The sequence below is a fragment of the Castor canadensis genome, chromosome 9 (genome assembly GCF_047511655.1).
Source record: "Castor canadensis chromosome 9, mCasCan1.hap1v2, whole genome shotgun sequence".
NCBI classification, from domain to species: Eukaryota; Metazoa; Chordata; class Mammalia; order Rodentia; family Castoridae; genus Castor; species Castor canadensis.
In genome coordinates, this window is record NC_133394.1 from 92051591 (window position 1) to 92068967 (window position 17377).

General features: G+C 41.5%; 1 pseudogene; it reads left to right on the forward strand.

The window, feature by feature from the left end:
• The first annotated feature begins 7481 nt into the window (after nt 1–7481).
• On the forward strand, nt 7482–9213 carry LOC109701296 (WD repeat-containing protein 70 pseudogene; annotated as a pseudogene).
• Nucleotides 9214–17377: the final 8164 nt, after the last annotated feature.

Genomic DNA, 17377 nt, shown 5'->3' on the forward strand with positions numbered 1-17377 from the left:
GGTTTAATATATGTATATACAGAAATGTCACAATGAACCCCTGCATTAAATACCACGCTAATTTTTTATAAGATGTGGAGTTAACACAAAGTGACCAGCAAGTGCTCTTTATACAATATGTATTGCATCTGGACCTACAAAATATAGAAATGCTAATGAACCTTTTGGGGCCAGAGGCATGGCTCAAGTGATAGATCGCTTGCCTGTCAGGTATGAGGCCCTGAGGTCAAGCCCAAGTAACAAGCAAAAAATTAAAAAATTTAAAAAAAATAAAACCCTTTTTCACTCTTGGTATTTCTGCTATTATTGCCCAGCAACTCCATGGAGACAGCCATAACCTGCAGGCTTAGGAAAAAAGACCTGGAATTTTGTGACACCAGGCACTGGGAGCATTACAAGAGGTCAGTTATAGTAGTAATGAGGTTGATTCCTTGACTAGGTGGCAGCAACACAAAGAGGTGCATGTGAAAGAAAAGCCAGGCTTCAGCTTTCTGAGACTCCTCTTGAAGACCACAACATTTCAACCTAAGTGCAATCTGACTGTAAGAGGTATTTTTCTTCACATGAGAAGACTGATAGGTGTTTGAGGAGTTCAGGGTGCGGAGTAAGGCCCTGAAAAGAGATATTAAGCATTTTTTCAGGTACTTGGCTTTTTAGAACAGTAATCCTAGTTGAGAAATAATGATGAGAACTAGTATTTTTCAGCTTCCTGTAAATACTAGGAAGTAGTAGAGCCCTTTATTGATGGATTAGTACACGGTGGCCATTTTGCCCTGAAGGAGGTGAGCTATTTCAGCTTCTCTAATGTTTTCAGTTGAGGGGCCATATTTTTTGCCAGTGATCTACTGGCCTGTCTGAAGATTAAGTTCTGTATGACTTATCCCTCCTATTGTGCTTGGTTTCTGCAGAGGTTAATAGAGTTTACAGAATCAGGGGCTGGTGACAAAGTTCCTATTATACACTTAATACCCAAGATTCCATACTAAGTCTGACCAACTTTTTTTTTAATTTTTATTTTTTTATTATTCATATGTGCATACAATGCTTGGGTCACTTCTCCCCCCTGTCCCCACCCCCTCCCTTACCACCCACTCCACTCCCTCTCTCTCCCCGCCATAGCCTCGATACCCGGCAGAAACTATTTTGCCCTTATCTCTAATTTTGTATAAGCAATAATAGGAAGGAACAAGGGGTTTTGCTAGTTGAGATAGGATAGCTATACAGGAAGTTGACTCACATTGATTTCCTGTGCATGTGTGTTACCTTCTATGTTAATACTTTTTGATCTAACCAATTCTCTAGTTCCTGGTCCCCTTCTCCTATTGGCCTCAGTTGCTTTTAAGGTATCTGCTTTAGTTTCTCTGCATTGAGGACAACAAATGCTAGCTAATTTTTTAGGTGTCTTACCTGACCTCATATCTCCTTTGTGTGCACTAGCTTTTATCTTGTGATCAAAGTTCAATCACCTTGTTGTGTTTGCCCGTGATCTAATGTCCACATATGAGGGACAACATACGAATTTTGGTCTTTTGGGCCAGGCTAACCTCACTCAGAATGATGTTCTCCAATTCCATCCACTTACCAGCGAATAATAACATTTCGTTCTTCTTCATGGCTGCATAAAATTCCATTGTGTATAGATACCACATTTTCTTGATCCATTCATCAGTAGTGGGGCATCTTGGCTGTTTCCATAACTTGGCTATTGTGAATAGTGCTGCAATAAACATGGGTGTTCAGGTGCCTTTGGAGTATTCCGTGTCACAGTCTTTTGGGTATATCCCCAGGAGTGGTATTGCTGGATCAAATGGTAGATCAATGTTTAGCTTTCTAAGTAGCCTCCAAATTTTTTTCCAGAGTGGTTGTACTAGTTTACATTCCTACCAACAGTGTAAAGGGGTTCCTTTTTCCCACATCCTTGCCAACACCTGTTGGTGGTGGTGTTGCTAATGATGGCTATTCTAGCAGGGGTGAGGTGGAATCTTAATGTGGTTTTAATTTGCATTTCCTTTATTGCTAGAGATGGTGAGGATTTTTTCAAGTGTTTTTTGGCCATTTGAATTTCTTCTCTTGAGAAAGTTCTGTTTAGTTCACTTGTCCATTTCTTTATTGGTTCATTAGTTTTGAGAGAATTTAGTTTTTTAAGTTCCCTATATATTCTGGTTATCAGTCCTTTGTCTGATGTGTAGCTGGCAAATATTTTCTCCCGCTCTGTGGGTGTTCTCTTCAGTTTAGAGACCATTTCTTTTGATGAACAGAAGCTTTTTAGTTTTATGAGGTCCCATTTATCTATGCTATCTCTTAGTTGCTGTGCTGCTGGGGTTTCGTTGAGAAAGTTCTTACCTATACCTACTAATTCCAGAGTATTTCCTACTCTTTCCTGTATCAACTTTAGAGTTTGTGGTCTGATATTAAGATCCTTGATCCATTTTGAGTTAATCTTGGTATAGGGTGATATACATGAATCTAGTTTCAGTTTTTCGCAGACTGCTAACCAGTTTTCCCAGTAGTTTTTGTTGAAGAGGCTGCTATTTCTCCATCATATATTTTTAGCGCCTTTGTCAAAGACAAGTTGTTTATAGTTGTGTGGCTTCATATCTGGGTCCTCTATTCTGTTCCACTGGTCTTCGTGTCTGTTTTTGTGCCAGTACCATGCTGTTTTTATTGTTATTGCTTTGTAATATAGTTTGAAGTCAGGTATTGTGATACCTTCTGCATTGTTCTTTTGACTGAGTATTGCCTTGGCTATTCGTGGCCTCTTGTGTTTCCATATAAATTTCACGGTAGATTTTTCAATCTCTTTAATGAATGTCATTGGAATTTTGATGGGAATTGCATTAAACATATAGATTACTTTTGGAAGTATAGATATTTTTACTATGTTGATTCTACCAATCCATGAGCATGGGAGATCTCTCCACTTTCTATAGTCTTCCTCAATCTCTTTCTTCAGAAGTTTGTAGTTTTCCTTGTAGAGGTCATTCATATCTTTTGTTAGGTTTACACCTAGGTATTTGACTTTTTTTGAGGCTAGTGTAAATGGAATTGTTTTCATATATTCTTTTTCAGTTTGTTCATTATTAGTGTATAGAAATGCTAATGATTTTTCTATGTTGAGTTTATATCCTGCTACCTTGCTGTAGCCATTGATGATGTCCAGAAGCTTCTGAGTAGAGTTTTCTGGGTCTTTACGGTATAGGATCATGTCGTTTGCAAATAGGGATATTTTGACAGTTTCTTTACCTATTTGTATTCCTTTTATTCCTTCTTCATGCCTAATTGCTCTGCTAGGAATTCCAGTACTATGTTGAATAGGAGTGGAGATAGTGGGCATCCTTGTCTAGTTCCTGATTTTAAAGGGCATGGTTCAGTTTTTCTCCATTAAGTATAATGCTGGCTGTAGGTTTGTCATATATAACTTTTATAATGTTGAGGTACTTTCCTTCTATTCCTAGTTTTCTTAGAGCTTTTATCATGAAATGGTGTTGGATCTTATCAAAGGCTTTTTCTGCATCTATTGAGATGATCAAGTGGTTTTTGTCTTTGCTTCTGTTAATGTGGTTTATTACGCTTATTGATTTTCGTATGTTGAACCACCCCTGCATTCCTGGGATGAAGCCTACTTGGTCGTGGTGAATAATCTTTTTCATGTGTTGTTGAATTCAGTTTGCCATTATTTTGTTGAGGATTTTGCATCAATGTTCATTAAGGAGATTGGCCTATAGTTCTCCTTTTTGGAGGTGTCTTTGCCTGGCTTTGGGATAAGTGTAATACTGGCTTCATAAAATGTGTTAGGCAGTTTTCCTTCCCTTTCTATTTTGTGGAACAGTTTAAGGAGGGTTGGTATCAGTTCTTCTTTAAAGGTCTGATAGAGTTCAGCAGAGAATCCATCAGGTCCTGGACTTTTCTTTTTGGGGAGACTCTTAATTGCTGCTTCAATTTCATTTTGTGTTATAGATCTATTCAGGTGATTAATTTCCTCTTGGTTCAGTTTTGGATGATCATATGTGTCTAGAAATCTGTCCATTTCTTTAAGATTTTCAAATTTATTTGAATATAGGTTCTCGAAGTAGTCTCTGATGTTTTCCTGGACTTCCATGGTGTTTGTTGTTATCTCCCCTTTTGCATTCCTGATTCTACTAATTTGGGTTTTTTCTCTCCTCATTTTAGTCAGGTTTGCCAGGGGTCTGTTGATCTTGTTTATTTTTTCAAAGAACCAATTTTTTGTTTCAGTATGCTTTTTTTGGTTTCTATTTCTTTGATTTCAGCTCTTATTTTTATTATTTCTCTCCTTCTATTTGCTTTGGGATTTGCTTGTTCTTGTTTTTCTAGGAGTTTGAGATGTATCATTAGGTCATTAATTTGGGATCTTTCAGTCTTCTTAATATATGCACTCATGGCTATAAACTTTCCTCTCAGGACTGCCTTTGCTGTGTCCCATAGGTTCCGGTAGGTTGTGTTTTCATTTTCATTGACTTTCAGGAACTTTTTAATTTCCTCTTTTATTTCATCAATGATCCATTGTTCATTAAGTAATGAGTTATTTAGTTTCCAGCTGTTTGCATGTTTTTTGTCTTTACTTTTGTTGTTGAGTTCTACTTTTACTGCATTGTGATCAGATAGTATACACATTTAATTTCTATTTTCTTATATTTGCTGAGGCTTGCTTTGTGCCCTAGGATATGATCTATTTTGGAGAGGGTTCCATGGGCTGCTGAGAAGAATGCAAATTGTGTAGAAGTTGGATGAAATGTTCTGTAGACATCTACTAGGTCCATTTGATCTATTGTATATTTTAGATCTTGGATTTCTTTATTGATTTTTTGTTTGGATGACCTATCTATTGATGATAATGGGTTGTTAAAGTCTCCCACAACCACTATGTTGGAGTTAATATATGCTTTAAGCTGACCAAATTCTTGATTAGCAGAATTAAGTTATCAATATACACTAACTGTCTGAAATTCATAACAAGTTTTTGCTGTCAATAAGAAAGATATGAAGCACAGATGAGAATGCTACAGGTTAATTACAAGTGATTTTCAGTGAGATGTGGCGACACATGGCTGTTCCTGAACTGCATTCTGCAGCAGCCTCTCCTGGTCAAACTCCCCAGTTCTCTTCATAACCATTAGCTACCAGAGTCCCTAGAGGCATTAGAGCTTCAAGATCTCAGATCTCATGTGTCAAGACATTCTGTGTCAAGAGGATCACCAGCAAGAGCGCCCCATCTCTGGAGCAGAGTATCAACTTAAAGGCAAGAGGTTTGCTTTTCCTCCTGAGCTCTTCTTTAAAGGCAAAGAACTCCTCACCAAAGGGATGAGAGGAATCAATGCTGCATATCCTTGCCCTTGTGGGGTTCTCCCACCCCCCAATAGTAGGCCTTCAACTCAGTACCTTACCCTTGGTAGGCACTGTACCTCTTTAGCCACATCTCTAGTCTTCACTTTAAGACAGTTTCACTATGTAGCCCAGGCTAGCCTAGGACTTTTGATTCTCCTGCCTCTGCCTCCCAAGAAGCTGTGATTATAGATATGTGCCAGGACACCCAGCAGACAGGTGTTCTTTTTAAAAAAGTATTTCAGGATTTCATGTAACAGAAGTCAAACAGTGCCTAAAAATAAGCATTGCAAAGCTTTCCACATAGAACCTCTAAACCTGTGTCTTTTAGAGAAAAACTTTACCTAGAAAAGTAGGTTTTACTAAATGTATTTTGGAGTGCAACAGAAGCTGCGGAAAAAAATGCACAACACATAATTGCTCAGGAAGACTTCAGCATAAGATCCAGTTTGATGTGGAACTGTTGTACCTATAATCCCTAACTACTTTCAGAACCACAATAACTGGGGAAGTTTCCTTCTAGGATGTCACGCCCGATAGAATTTCAGGAGGATGCTGTGACCTCAGGTATTTTTTGTCTACACTCACAGCAATGGTTCCCTTTCTTTCCAGTTCCTGTATGTGGTTGCTTAGGTTCCCTCTTTTTTTGCAGGGTGGGGAAAAGAGGAAGTACTTGGATTTCAACTCAAGGTCTTGCCATTGGCAGCCGAGCACTCTAGAATTTGAGTCACACCTCCAGCCCTCACATATTCAATGAGATTCATTATGTAGGTGAGACTGGCGCTAGCACTTTTCCTTCTCCTGCTGAATAATGGAATTACAGGCATGCACCACCACACCCAGCTTAGTCACTGTTTCTTAAAGCAGGTAGGCATGTGTCTGAGAGGATTTAAACATTTGATCTAGACTCACAGAGACTGATGCTTAAACTAATTTGTTACATAATGTCAGCGAAGTCACCATAATCTGGGGAGTAAACATATTCATTACCTATGTTCTTATCAAGCCTGTCAACTAAGATGTCACTTCATTCCCTTGGGGCAGAAAAGGTTGTCTGTTCCACTAAGAAGAAGTTTTCATACTTACACTGCTCCAGGTAACCCCGTCTCTAATCAGACAAAGCCTCCTTATGATCCCAACCACACAAATGCCATTCACCTGTCACAACAGTGCTTTCAGGAATCCTAGCTATGTCAGAGGCTGAGATCAGAAGGATTGTGGCTCTAAGCAAACCAGGGCAAATGTCTGGAGATCCCATCTCAACAGAAAAGTTGGTGTGGTGCACACATGCCATCCCAGCTAGGAGGAAGACCAGGAGGATTGTGGTTCAGACTGCCCTAGGGAAAAAGCATGACTCAATCTGAGTACTAACTAGAAGTAAAGATGGCTAAAGCCATAGTGTGCCAGCACAAGGCCTTGAATTCAAACATCTGGTCGATCCACTTTCTCCCCTGCCCACCAAAAAGAAAATTCATACCGTCAATAAGGAGTCCAAATGTAAAGAAATCAACACGGATATAAATTGGAAATATGAAAGGTATGTGAATAAAGTTTTGGAACCTTTTCTCTATAAGCAAACAGGGCTAAACCATTGGGAATCTTGGCTAATGGCAGGTGCTGTTTAGCTCTTTCAGAGCAGTTGTTTCCCTCAAGTTTTTTTGGTTTCCTTCTGAGTGCTCGTGAGTCATGTAGTAGACACTCCAAGTTTCTTCCTTACATATATACTCAGAAGAACTTAGGGACATACACACCTAAATGTAAGTGTGTCATCCTAGAGGAGGACAGCATGACAACAACATGAGCACCTTGACTTCTCTTCAGTATTACGTGAAGAGTGTCACCTTGGCGGGAAAAGTGTCTTCAAAGTCAAGGATTTAGAGAAGCTTCAGTTAAACTCTCCCGGATTGCATTAAGTTAAACTGGGATGCGGACATGACAGCCTTAGGGCACTTCCCCTCCAGACCGCCAGGGCGGCGCCATCTCCCAACGCCTGAGTTCGGTGGGGTAGGCGGAAGGCGCCGCTCTTGCCGTTGGCGATGCTGAGAGTCGTTCGCTCGCTGGAGGCAACGCTTCCAGTGCTGTTGCAGAGCGCGTGTGGAGAGCGTCTGTCAGTTGGGCCTTGGGACTGTGCTGTGCTGGTCATGGAGCGCTCGCGACCCTGCGAAGTGGGACATTGCTCGGTGTCATCAAGGGATACAAGCAGTAGCGGAAGTGAGGACAGTTCAGATTCTAACGAGGAAGAGCTCGTTGGTCCGCCTTTACCTCCTGAAATGGTAGGAGAACCCGTTGATCTTGTGGAGGAGATCATCGGTCCTTTACCTCCACCCCTTTATGAAGAGGGAGAGGACGACAACGATGAAGAAGAAAGTCCTGCCCAAAAGATTCCCGACTCGCATGAAATAACCCTGAAGCACGGCACTAAAACGGTTTCTGCTTTGGGTCTGGATCCCTCCGGGGCCCGTTTGGTGACAGGAGGCTATGACTGTGTTGTTAAGTTTTGGGATTTCTCTGGGATGGATGCTTCTTTGAAGGCCTTTCGATCCCTTCAGCCGTGTGAATGCCATCAGATCAAGTCAGTCCAATACAATGACACTGGAGACTTGATTCTTGTTGTATCTGGAAGCTCGCAGGCCAAGGTGATTGATAGAGATGGTTTTCAAGTCATGGAATGTATCAAGGGGGACCAGTATATCGTGGACATGGCCAACACCAAGGGTCACACAGCAGCGCTTCATACTGGCTCATGGCATCCCAAAGTCCGGGGAGAATTTCTGACTTGCTCAAATGATGCGACTGTGAGGATATGGGAAGTTGAAAACCCCAAAAAGCAGAGAAGTGTGTTCAAGCTTCGGTGGCCTCAGGATAAGAAAGCCATTCCCACTGCGTGCACGTATAGCAGAGATGGGAATCTCATAGCAGCTGCCTGCCAGAATGGAAGCATACAGATCTGGGATCGAAACTTGCCTCTTGCTCCTAAGTTCTGCTACAGACAGGCTCACGACCCAGGCACAGACACGTCCTGTGTGGCTTTTTCCTACCATGGTAAGGTCCTTGCCTCTCGTGGAGGTGATGATACGTTGAAGTTATGGGACATCCGACAGTTTAATAAGCCACTCTTTTCAGCCTCAGGTCTTGCCAGCATGTTCCCGATGACAGATTGCTGCTACAGCCCAGATGATAGCCTCATAGTCACCGGCACCTCTGTTCAAAGGAGATGTGGCAGGGGCAAACTCGTTTTCTTTGACTGTAGGACTTTCCAGAAGGTGTACGAAATAGAAGTTATGGATACCAGTGTTATCCGCTGCCTGTGGCATCCAAAGCTCAACCAGATCATGGTTGGAACTGGAAATGGGTTGGCAAAAGTCTATTACAACCCCAACAAGAGTCAGAGGGGAGCCATGTTGTGTGCAGTTAAAGCCCAGCGAAAAGTGAGACAACCTGGGGTTCTAACTCAAGACCACATCATCACTCCTTGTGCCTTGCCTATGTTCCGTGAGCCCCAACAACGGAGTACAAGGAAACAGCTGGAGAAGGACAGACTGGACCCCCTGAAGTCACACAAGCCTGAGCCTCCTGTAGCAGGCCCAGGTCATGGTGGTCGAGTTGGAATCCACGGGGGGACTCTGTTCTCCTACACTGTGAAGAACATCGCTTTGGACAAGACACGTGACAGTAATCCACGGGAAGCTATTTTGCGTCATGCCAAAGCAACACAAGACAACCCATATTGGATTTCTCCAGCATATTCCAAGACTCAGCCCAAAACTCTGTTTGCCCAAGTTGCGTCTGAGAAGGAGGAAGCAAAGAATGGGCCAGAAAGGAAAAAACGTAAAATCTGAGGACTTGATTGAGAGCTGTTTTCATGAAGGAGGAGGGGAGCAATGTTTTGGTGTTTTGCCTGTGAAATAAGATACATTTTCATGAAGTTAAAAGTGCTTTCAGATGAGTCTGGCAAGGATCGACCCATCTTCACCTCCAGGTGCAGTCTATCAGGGTGGGTTTTTATAAGGTATAAATGAAGTGGCTACATGATTCTTGAGGCTCATATTAGAACATTCTTTACGATGATAGAACAGCCTGCCCTCAAGATGATCTAGTTCAAAAGCCTATGGTATTAAGTGAAGGGCAGGGGAGGAAAATAAATCTTTCCCCAGGGTGGGTACCAGTGGGAGAGGGTGGAAAAAAGTAAAGGGGAAATGAAGGGTGTATGTGGTGGATGTGTTTTGTACCCAAATATGAAGGTAGAACAATGAAACCTGTTGAAATTGTTCATAGTGGGGGAAGGAGGGATGAGAATGATGGAGGCGTAAATATATCTGATTTTAAACACATGTAAATATGACATTGTTTCCCTGTACAGCTATTACATGGTAATAAAAATCATTTTACAAGCATATGGTGTTCATCTAAAGCATTGTGTCCCATGAGCCATGTCTTCTGCCCGAGCAGTGAGCTTTCAGCCACTGCCTCCCATTCCTCTAGACAGTTTTTGGTTGGGGACAATGCTAGAATTTTAACTCGGGGCCTCCTGTTTGCTAGGCAGGTGTTCTACCACTTGACCCACAACCACAAGGCCTTATTTTAGTCAGTGTTAAGATAGCATCTCAAGTTTTTTGTCCAGATGGCTCAGACCCCACTCTTGCCTCTTCCTACAGAGCTGGGACTATATGTGTGAACCAACATCCCTTACAGGCAGTTTTTTTTTTTTTTTAAATCTTTTCAGGATTTCAACTGAAGGTTCAAGGAAATAAACTGTTCCTGAAGATGAAAGCAAGCTCTGCAATCTAACACAGGACCTCTTAACACTGGCTTCTGTAAAAAAGAAGAGTGGATTTTGCTCAAGTCTATGTTAGATGTAAAACTAGGGAAAGAAATGCTCAGGAAGACCTCACTATAAGAAATCCTAGGTTTGAAATAGACCTGTTAGCTTCTGTAAGCCCCCAATCCTTTCAGAGGCATAGTAAGTAGGGAAGTTTCCTTCTAAGAGGTCATGCCAGGTAGAGTGACTTCAGGATGCTGCCATGAAATCAGGTATTTTCCGTCTACATACAGCAACTGGTTCTGTTTCCTTTGAATTCCTTAACGAGATTGCTTAGGTTCCCTTCACACATACACGTGCCCTTTTTTTTTTTTGTACTGGGGCTTCAACTCTGGGCCTGGTAGGCAAGCACTCTTTTGCTTGAGGCACAACTCCAGTCTTCATTTTTTTTCTCATGCCCCCCCCCCCCGCCTTTCTTTTCCTGTTTTTTGGTTCTTCTTTCATTTCTGCAATACTGAAGTAAGCTAACCAAAGTTCTCCTACAGATCTTCCAAGACTTTGGTTCTTTCCATCCTCCTACCCCTTATCCCAAGAAGTTTTTAATACATGGAATTCATAGAAAACTTTGGACTATTTTCACCCACACTAGACCACAACCTGCACTCACTCGCAAAAGCAGTCCACCTTGTTTTATACACAAAGTCCCACCTTCCTTTTGGATATGGACCATTGAGAATACATAAGAGCTCCTTCAACTCTGCAATTGGTTGCTGACTGCCACCAGTTTAAACCTATCCTCCAAACACCTGGTGCTTTCTCTTCAGGTTTACTGATTTAAGGAGGCACTGCCCCATCCCCACTTTTTTCCAAATTTGTAAAAGCTGCTGAGTCATTAAAGATGTATTTCAAGGGAATCATTTAGTCACCTTCAAAAAATGGCTGAGTCAAGTTTCCCTGTAGCGCTCAGTTTGGAAGATGTTTAGTGTACCTTAAAGAATGTTGGAAGAAATAGGAACTCTTTGGTCAGACACTGGTGTGAGACTTAAAGTCCTTGCTGATGAACACCATCACTCACCTGTGTGTGTCATTTATTTGTTCTTCCACTGGCACGTATTATTGAGGCTTATGACACAACCGAGAGCAAGGAAGGAATTTTGTGAAGCTTGGGGATCTGTCTGCTTTTCAAACTGCATGCTAGGGAGTATGAAAACCCTCAGCAGGCATGTGGTTCTCGAAAGTTGATTCCACTTGTGCATTTGAGGGTGCAAAGTATCATTTCATATTAAGATAATAATCCAAACCAGTATCAATAAATGATTTAATAAATGGAGAGAAGAGATAATTTTGAGTAATATATGTACACACACATACCCTCCAGGAGGTGGAGTTTAATTCCCCTCCCCTAGCATATAAGCAAGTCTTAGTGCCCCTCAAAAAAAAGTAGAAAAAAGGAAAAGTAATAACTTCATAGTAAGAAATCCAGCAAACACTACACTGTTAACTCCAGGCTAATATCAGTGATAAGGCATGTAGTTATAGACTCTCTGGGTGACCAGGAGAGTTTCACCCTTGTCACATGCTTCCTCAAAACCCATCACTCCAGTCCAATCATGAGGAAAACATCAGACATAACCAAAGTGAGGGCTGTTCTACAAAATCCTAACCAGTACTCTTTAAAATAGGAAAGACAGAAAATGTCACATGCCAGGACAGACTGAGGAGACATGATGACTGAATGCAATGCAGTATCCCATAGTGGAACCCTGAAACAGGAAAGCATTTTAGTGGGGAAATGGGGAAAGTCCAAATAAAGCTTGAAGCTCAGTTCTTAGTAATGTGCAAATGCAGATCTCTAAGTTTTGACAAATGACCACAAGTAAGATGTGAACAGTAGCGGATATTAGGTGAAGGGAATAAGGAACTCTCTTTACTGTCCCTGCAACTTTTTTCTAAAATTATCCCTAGATGAAACGCTTATTTAAAGAAAAAATAAGACAAAGACATACAACGTAAAATTTGCATAAAGTCTTAAAACATGAACCTTAAATAAACACAAAAAAGAAAAAAACATGAACCTTCAAAGAAATCTTAAGCTTATAGCAAACTGCTTTAAAATCAGCCTCCTCCAGTCTTCCCAAAGGCATCTTTCCTTTATTAGATGATACAATTTAGAGCAAAAGTTTGAAAAGCTGACTAATCCCACAGCTGCTTGGAGCACAGATGCAAGGGGGAAGAGCAGAGGCTGAGAGGCCAGCTGGAATTGAGCTGGCCACCAGTCTAAGGCAAAAAGTCAATAGGTACCAAATCAACCTGGTTTGTTTCTATGGTTGCTATCTGAACTTTCTGGAACTTTTTCAACCACTTATTTTCATCTTGAGTTTTCACATATCTGTAGTCAAGAAAAAGGGGATACTCATCTGGGGAAGCCAGGTGGCATTCACAAGATTATCAGAATGTGTGAGAAGAATGTGCTTAAATATAACATACTAACAAAAATGTAAAACTCCTACTATAGGAGACAGACTAAGTAGTGATTAGAACATGGGTGTTCAAGGTAGTCAGAAACACCTGGGTTCATTTCCCAACTCCTACCTGCTGACTATGTAAGCTCACCTTACCTAACTTAAGCTTCGTTTTCCTAATCTCTGAAATGGGCTCTCTAATATGATCATTGTGAGTGTTTATCAGTATTATATTTGAAAAACACCTAGAACAATTCCTGGCACTAACGCATACAGCTTTTGCTATTATCCAGATCTGTCTATGTGCAATGCATATAGACTCAATGTAAACACCAATCCCACTATTAGCCTATGTGATCCACGTGAGGAATCTGAGCATCAGGAGGATGAATAACTGCTTCAAGCTTACACAGTCGAAATAATGGAACTGGATTCAAACCCAAGGATGCTGGCCTTTACCACACTGCATGACATAGCTTCGTCTGTTATCAGAAAGGGGTGGAGAGAGGGGAGGAGAAAGGAGACCAAAAAAAGGAAGACCAAAAAAAAAAAAAAGGAAAGGAAAAGGTCAGCTCTACAGTTGAGTTGCAAATGTATAATTAACACAGGAATGTATTTGGAACAATGCCAGATTCAAGACCAAGAGCGAACAATTGCAGAACTTGCTTCTACAGGCACAAAAGGCAATGAAAATTTTCATCTAAAATCATATAGTAACTCTGAGAAATAAAGCTTACCAAATAAGAGATGCAGCACCTCCATTGCCTCTCATGCTTATCCTAATATTTTCTCAGAAAAGACCAGATTAGGCCACTTCAGGACTAAATAAGTCACAGCCATCACTGAAGAGGACCCAGCCAGCATGGCACAGTTAGTCATCATTCTTCAAGACCTAAGGATGCAGTGCCATATTCTTGGAGGTTTCCACTGCTCCCCAGCCTAGGTAGATGGAAACCACAAAAGCAGAAGCCTGGCTTGGGCTCCTAATTTGACAACCCCATCTCCAGTTTACTGCTCAAATATTAGAAGTGGCTACCTTTTGAGTGCCCACTCTGAGTCAGGGCCTCCACATCTTTTGGCTCACTTAATCCACCCTTCACTTCTGAAACAAGTATTGGTATCCTCACATTGTGAATGAAAAAGACTCTGGTTCAAAGTGACTGGACAACATTCCCCAAGGTACACATCTGGCAAGAAGCAGAGGCAGTGTAAGGACTGAAACCCAGGTTGTTTGAATTCCAAGGCCCTGTTGGAATTAATAACCCTCCGGTGCCGAAAACAGACACACAAGAGACAGAAAGTCCTGACCAGGCAATTTCTCTTGATCAAGAGGTTGCAAGCATGTGCTCACTCCTGCTAAGCAAATACACAAGCACAAAATAGCTGACAGTGACTCCTCCTTATATCCCTGATGAAGTCGTACCTGCCCCTCACCTGGGATTTGTCCAGGTCAAAGGTTCACAATCTCCCTTGATTGGCTAAAAGGCTTGGGGAATGGGTTAGGTCATACAGTTGGCAGGCAATGGAGTCCTACAGAAATCCAGAAGAAGAAGCAAGGACCCTTTAAACATGCAAGTCACCCAAGATGGCAACCTGAGGAATTTTTAAGTAATATAAGAGGGTAACAAATACTTTGACAGAAAAGATCATTTTTCTTACAGCCCTGACTGATCTTAAGGAGGAAGTGCTGCACTTGCTCTTGTGAAGAAAGAGAGTTCAGAGGGATGTATTGGGCTAGCAGAGCACATAGTAACTTGGCATGGTGCTATTATCTTTTTTTTTTTTTTTCAGTGAGAGGTCTCTGATATCCCAAGAGAAAAAAGACAAAATGTTCTTCCTGCCACAAAAGCTATCTTTAGGGACGGAGGCACAGAGAGATGTGGGGAAGGCACTCCAATTTTTATTTCAGCTACCTTATTTTAATTCTATTTACTTTTAAGCCAAGGCAAACTGCTTCAGAATCCTCATCTTCCCATCTTTTTTCTTTCTTTTTTTTTCCCTTTTTATCATTTCTCATCTTTTTTCTTTTCTGGCTCTCATTTCCCCCACCCAAAATCTGAGTCAGTGGGGGAAGGAACAGGGAGGGAAAATAACTTTTGTGCAAAGAGCAACTCTGGTTCCAGTTTGCCTAACTCAGTCTGAAGTGGACTAACTGCAATTGGTTATTCACCCCATTCTGAAGGCTGCCTGGATCCTGGGCCTGGCAGCATAGAAGAGTTAGGCAGCTGAAAACAGGTGGCCCCTGTGAACTCTGTGTTGGTGTTCTGCCCATTGGAGGCTTGGATTTGGTACTGTCTAATTCACTATTTGGATGAGGTTAATGTGTTACATATGCAAATGCATAATAGCATCTATTCACTCTTACAATGTTAGTGGATATTGAACTCTAGAATATACCATCCTAATTTAGAATACATACAGAGCCAGAGGTTTCCAATTCCCTGCCAAGGCTGTATTTCTGTATCCCCTGTTGCAAGTTCTGTAGTATCCATGCTGGGCTCATGGGCCTTCCCTGCTCAGCCTCCACTCGGCTGCTGTCCTAGCTAGGGATGCAGTTCTCACCTATTCCTTTGCTCTGCCCTCCAATTTGTTTCCATGACTTCTGGTTCCTACCGTTTAGAGCATTATCCACACTGCATCCTTTCCCTGGCTCCCAGCATATTCAAGATAAAGACAAAATTCCTGTCATAGCAATAAATATGCCATTTTCTGCCTGCCCATTGAAATGCCATCTCAGCTCTGTTCCCTTTAGTTGATTCTTCTGGCACTATTCCACTGCTACTCCTCTTACCCATTCATCTTCCTCTCTTCTTTGCTCCTCCCCATCCGGGGGTCAAAGCAAGTTTTATGTTTTTCAGAAATCATTTCTCTGCTCAGCCTCATCTTAGTCCATTTGGGCTGCTATAAAAGAGGGGAAAAAAACACCATTAACTGGGTGGCTTATAAACAGAAGAACTTTATTTATCACAGCTGTGGAGTCTGTGAAGCCCAAAATCAAATTGCTATCAGATTTGGGGTCTGGAGAGGGACTGTCTCTGGTTTACCCATGGCACCTTTTTGCTATGTCCTTAGAGGATGAATGGGGAAAGTGAAGAATCTGGGTTTCCTTTATAAGTTACTAATGCCTTCACACCTAATCACCTCTCAAAGGCCCCACCTCCTAATACCATCACCTTTGAGGCAAGAACTTCAAGATATGAAAGGGGAGACACAAATGTTCAGACCATAGCTAGCCCCCAAGGAAAGTTAAGAATCTGTCTTGTATCCTTTCACAACAAAAATGCTCTTATCACACCTCCCATGTCACCATCTGTTTACTTATGTGTTCCTTTGCCAGCATTGGACTTACGGAAAATAGAACATCTTACTCATCTTTGTACTCCTGTCCCTGCAATAGTTCTTGTCCAGAAATGGCTACTAACTCATATTTTTGAAGGAAAAGGCCAAATAAGGCCATGGATGAATTAATGTCATTTTATCTAGTAGTACATGGTACCCACAAATGATGTAATTGAGAAGAGTTTAATAAATGGGGAATTTAGACAGGTAATGAAGCGTCCCTAGAGCCAGCTATAGCATTTGCAGTGACTACCATTAGGCCTTCAGATACAGAATTAGTAACTCCCAGAACCCAGGGAAGGCCACTGCAGGAAGACCAACCAACAGCAGATGGGGCCTTCTGTAATGGATGTATCCAACCTGTAGTGATGTGGTGAGATCAGAACTGAATTCTCTCTTCTCCCATCTTCCTGTCTCCCATTACTGCCAATCCCCAGGAAACTTAAGCAGAAGTCAGAGGACAAGGGCATTGGTGACATAATCAGTATGGTCAACCTCCCTGGGCACAGTGTAGTTAGGGCTGGGAAAGCAGATCTGGAAGAGCAAATGAAAAATATACCATACTGCTTCTCCCCCAAGAAAAGAATCACTGACTGCAATCTACAGGGTAAGAAGTTCAAGAATATGAGCACAGGGGGAAAAATCTTAGCAGGTAGTAAGAACCTTAGCTGACTTTCACCAGCCAGTTGTGAAAAAGAAAAGAGCCATAGGCTGGCACCCAGGTTTCTTGCAGAAAGTACATTTCTTAGGATCATAAAGAGGAACAGGGAAGGAGAAAAGGGTTGAATGTGTTCTTGGAGTAAGTTTAAGAGTAGGAGGAAGATAATGGCTGAGGACCAAGAAGAAAGACTTGGAAGAACATTCCAATCTATTGGGGAATTTTTAAGTGAAGCTCTGGCCATGCCATATTATATCTTCCTATGATTATATGAACTACAGTAAGAATGAAAAAAGGAATCTTCTCAGTGTGATGCCTTTCTTACAGAAACTAAGGGATTGAGTTTCCACCAAAGTTGGTTATGGGGCTACCAATGGGAAGGGACCAAGAAGAAAGATATGTTTCTTAGTTAAACAGGAAAGAAGCTGGGGTTCAGAGAGGTAAAGTGGCTAACCAAAGGGTCATACTAGAAGGGACAGAGCAAGACTCAAAACCTGGTCTGACTCTAACTTTGGGCATTTTCATCTGTCAATCTGTCTCCTTTCAATATATCTCTAACACAGAAGCAGAAAGGTAAGCATTATGCCTCTCTGAATATAGAAAGTAAAACTCTATAATTCTTGTAGTTTATAGACGCATATTAACACAAAGGCTAGGACTTAGGGAGTACATACCGTGTGCCCCAGGCTTTAAGTCGATCATCTTTTCTAATCAAAGAAAGCCAAGAAAACTTCTATTACTATCCCATTTTACAGATGAGAAAACAAATTAGAAAAATGAAGCAACTTTCCCACAGTTGCAAATCTAATAAATTTGAGT